Below are 4,512 nucleotides of genomic sequence, written 5' to 3' on the forward strand. Positions count from 1 at the left end.
GGTAGCTCTTCTAGGAGGACACTCTAAAATAAAACCATTGTTCTCTAGTCTTGGGTAGTGCCATAGCCTCTCTACCATGGTCTTCCACTGTCTTGGGTTAGAGATCTCTTGTTTCAGGGTACACTCAGGTACACTATTCTATCTTGTTTCTCTTCCTCTTATTTTCAAGTTTTTTACAGTTCATATAAGAAAGATTTATTTTGATGTTATTGTTCTTAAACTTCTCGTTGTTTTTCCTTATTTCTTCTTAAACTTCTCTTGTTTTTCCTTTTCCTATCCTCACTGGGCTATTTTCCCTGTTGGAGCCCTTGGGCTTATATCATCTTGCTTTTCCAACTAGGGTTGTAGCTTAGCAAGTAATAATAATAATAATAATATATAATAGTGGCTAGCTAGATCTTTGGGCCAGGTTGCAAGGTAAAATACTATTTCATTCCTGTTTCTGGCACGCTCTCTTGCCTCTCTCACCTCTATCTTCCTGTTACCCAGAGCTTTCTTCACTCCATCCAATCACCCAAACCTTGACCTTCCTCTTGTGCTTCAACAAATTAAACTTGAATTTCTCCTCTTCTCCTGACATCCCAGATTCTTTAATAAGAAGCCCTTGATTGCGGAAGCTCTGTCCAGCTGCTACCTTTTCAGGGAGGGGGTGGACGCCTTCAGGAGTGATGCGGTGCCGTAAGAACGATGCTTCGTCTGCGCCAAAGTTTTGGTGTTTCAAGTTCACTCGATGACATTCATGAGTATATTAATAGTTAATAGTGTTGCAGCTTGATGGCCATATTTGCTCCATCTAACTGGACAGATAATAGAACTTCGTCGTCATTAATTTTACGTCGAGAAGATCAGCATGGTGGTGAGTACCCATAGTTTTTCATTTTTATTTGTATATTTGAAACAAGCAAGTATACATTTACATACTGTATTGTACATTATAGGGATGTATGGATATAGGAATTATTCTTTTCACTTAAACTTACTTATATAGCTAATTAATAATGGTTATTTATTAATATCTTTTATAGAATACATAATTTTTTTCATGTACCTTGGATATAGCACAGTACAGTATGTGAATAGCTTGTGTATTAATTCATTATAATGTATTTGTGAATATTAAAGATAGATTTTCCGCAACCTTGTGCCTCATGGATTATATCATGGTGTAGCAATTACCTAAAAACTTACCATTGAAAAAAAAGCGTTCATTGATTGTCTCCTAAAATAAATTTTTTGTATAGTTTTTTTTTTGTATGTGTGAAGACTAAAGATCGTCCAAATTTAGATTTATTTGACCAATTTCCTTCTTTTGCACAATGTGGATTGAATATCTTCTGATTATTGATTTTGGGAAGGAATAATTGATTGGCTGTGGTTGGAATCTCAAACTTGGATTATGACTTAATTCTAATGTTTGGCTTGTACGTGCATTTGGACAATCTCGAATCGAACTCAGATATTATAGGGTTGGACCTGAACATGATCTCAGATTGTGTAGACTCAGATTTGGCCTCAGATTATTTAGAATCAGCTCGACTCGGTCTTGGCTTTAGATTGTGTAGACTCGAACTCAGTCTTGGCTTCAGATTGTGTAGACTCAAACTCAGTCTTGGATTCTGATTGTATAGACTTGGACTCAGTCTTGGCCTCAGATTGTGTAGACGTGGACGCAGTCTTGGCATCATATTGTGTAAACTTGGACTCAGTCTTGGCCTCAGATTGTGTAGACGTGGATGCAGTTTTGGCATCATATTGTGTAAACTTGGACTCAGTTTTGGCCTCAGATTGCATAGACTTGGACTCAGTCTTGGACTCAGTCTTGGCCTCAGATTGCATAGACTTGGACTCAGTCTTGGCCTCAGATTGTATAGACTTGGACTCAATCTTGGCCTCAGACTTTGTAGACTTGGACTCAATCTTGGCCTCAGATTGCGTAGACTTGGACTCAGTCTTGGCCTCAGATTGTATAGACTTGGACTCAGTCTTGGCCTCAGATTGTATAGACTTGGACTCAGTCTTGACCTCAGATTGTGTATACTTGGACTGTCTTGGCCTCAGATTGTGTAGACGGGGAGTCAGTCTTGACCTCAGATTGTGTAGACTTGGACTGTCTTGGCCTCAGATTGTGTAGACTTGGACTCAATCTTGGCCTCAGACTTTGTAGACTTGGACTCAATCTTGGCCTCAGATTGCGTAGACTTGGACTCAGTCTTGGTATCATATTGTGTAAACTTGGACTCAGTCTTGGATTCAGATTGTGTAGACTTGGACTCAGTCTTGTCCTCAGATTGTGTAGACTTGGACTCGGTCTTGTTCTCAGATTGTGTAGACTTGGACTGTCTTGGCCTCAGATTGTGTAGACAGGGACTCAGTCTTGGCTTCAGATTGTGTAGACTTGGACTCAGTCTTGGCCTCAGATTATGTAGACAGGGACTCAGTCTTGGCTTCAGATTGTGTAGACTTGGACTCAGTCTTGTCCTCAGATTGTGTAGACTTGGACTCAGTCTTGGCCTCAGATTGCGTAGACTTGGACTCAGTCTTGTCCTCAGATTGCGTAGACTTGGACTGTCTTGGCCTCAGATTGTGTTGACAGGGAGTCAGTCTTGACCTCAGATTGTGTAGACAGGGACTCAGTCTTGGCCTCAGATTATGTAGACAGGGACTCAGTCTTGGCTTCAGATTGTGTAGACTTGGACTCAGTCTTGGCCTCAGATTGTGTAGACTTGGACTCAGTCTTGGCCTCAGATTATGTAGACAGGGACTCAGTCTTGGCTTCAGATTGTGTAGACTTGGACTCAGTCTTGGCCTCAGATTATGTAGACAGGGACTCAGTCTTGGCTTCAGATTGTGTAGACTTGGACTCAGTCTTGTCCTCAGATTGTGTAGACTTGGACTCAGTCTTGGCCTCAGATTGCGTAGACTTGGACTCAGTCTTGTCCTCAGATTGTGTAGACTTGGACTGTCTTGGCCTCAGATTGTGTTGACAGGGAGTCAGTCTTGACCTCAGATTATGTAGACTTGGACTCAGTCTTGTCCTCAGATTGCGTAAACTTGGACTCAGTCTTGTCCTCAGATTTTGTAGACTTGTACTTGACTCTAAAAGTATTGCATTCAATAGCATCACTGTTCATTATAGGATGAATAATGAAGCGTAGGATTTTATAAATCATGAAGATACTCTTCCTATTATAATTCATTCAATAAATGTACATAATTCAGTTAAATGTAAACAGGCTCCAAGAAGCTGTTCGTAAGTTAAATTGTCTTTAAGTCGAATTTGATTATATTTCAACTCAAGTGTTGGTGGCCGATGCGGTAACGTCCCTGACTAGTGAACGCCAGACTGGGGTTCGAGTCATACTCAAACTCGTTAGTTCCTTTGGTTGCTACAACCTTACTTTCCTTGTGAGCTAAGGATGGTGGGGTTTGGGGAGCATATAGGTCTAACTGCTGAGTCATCAGCAGTCATTGCCTGGCCCTGCTTGGTCCTAGCTTGGGTGGAGATGGGGCTTTTGGTGGCTAATCCGGTAACGTCCCGGACTAGTGAACGCCAGACTGGGGTTCGAGTCCTGCTCATTCTCGTTAGTTCCTTTGGTTGCTACAACCTTACTTTCCTTGTGAGCTAAGGATGGTGGGGTTTGGGGAGCATATAGGTCTAACTGCTGAGTCGTCAGCTGTCATTGCCTGGCCCTGCTTGGTCCTAGCTTGGGTGGAGATGGGGCTTTTGGTGGCTAATCCGGTAACGTCCCTGACTAGTGAACGCCAGACTGGGGTTCGAGTCCTACTCAAACTCGTTAGTTCCTTTGGTTGCTACAACCTTACTATCCTTGTGAGCTAAGGATGGTGGGGTTTGGGGAGCATATAGGTCTAACTGCTGAGTCATCAGCAGCCATTGCCTGGCCCTGCTTGGTCCTAGCTTGGGTGGAGATGGGGCTTTTGGTGGCTAATCCGGTAACGTCCCTGACTAGTGAACGCCAGACTGGGGTTCGAATCCTACTCAAACTCGTTAGTTCCTTTGGTTGCTACAACCTAACTATCCTTGTGAGCTAAGGATGGTGGGGTTTGGGCAGCATATAGGTCTAGCTGCTGAGTCGTCAGTAGCCATTGCCTGGCCCTGCTTGGTCCTAGCTTGGGTGGAGATGGGGCTTGGGCACTGATCATGATTTCCAGGGGCAAAAGTCAACAAATAGTTGTGTTTCATATGAAAGATATATCAGGTTATTACAAATGTTTTGCTTATTGTATTAAATGATATAATATTGTATTATTATATCTTATCTTTGTTATTATCAGTTGTAATTGTGTTTGTATTTCCGAATGTTTGTAAGTCATGGACCTTATATACACTTTTTGCTTGAGGGTACACTTGGGCACACTATTCTATCTTATTTCTCTTTCTCTTGTTTTGTTGAAGCTTTTATAGTGTAAAGGAGATATTTATTTTAATGTCACTGTTCTTGAAATATTTATTTTCCATGGTTCTTTTTCCTCACTGGGCTATTTTTTCCCTAT

At 41.7% G+C, this 4,512-nt stretch overlaps 1 protein-coding gene across 1 annotated transcript in view; it reads left to right on the forward strand.

The window, feature by feature from the left end:
• The first annotated feature begins 384 nt into the window (after window positions 1-384).
• Window positions 385-4,512, forward strand: part of LOC137634514 (SET domain-containing protein SmydA-8-like) — a 22,526-nt gene continuing 18,398 nt past the window's right edge. Inside the window, exon 1 of the mRNA XM_068366959.1 lies at window positions 385-856. The gene's annotated coding sequence lies outside the window, so the exon portion shown is untranslated. The remainder of the gene's footprint in view (window positions 857-4,512) is intronic.

This window comes from Palaemon carinicauda, chromosome 44 (genome assembly GCF_036898095.1).
Source record: "Palaemon carinicauda isolate YSFRI2023 chromosome 44, ASM3689809v2, whole genome shotgun sequence".
NCBI classification, from domain to species: domain Eukaryota; kingdom Metazoa; phylum Arthropoda; class Malacostraca; order Decapoda; family Palaemonidae; genus Palaemon; species Palaemon carinicauda.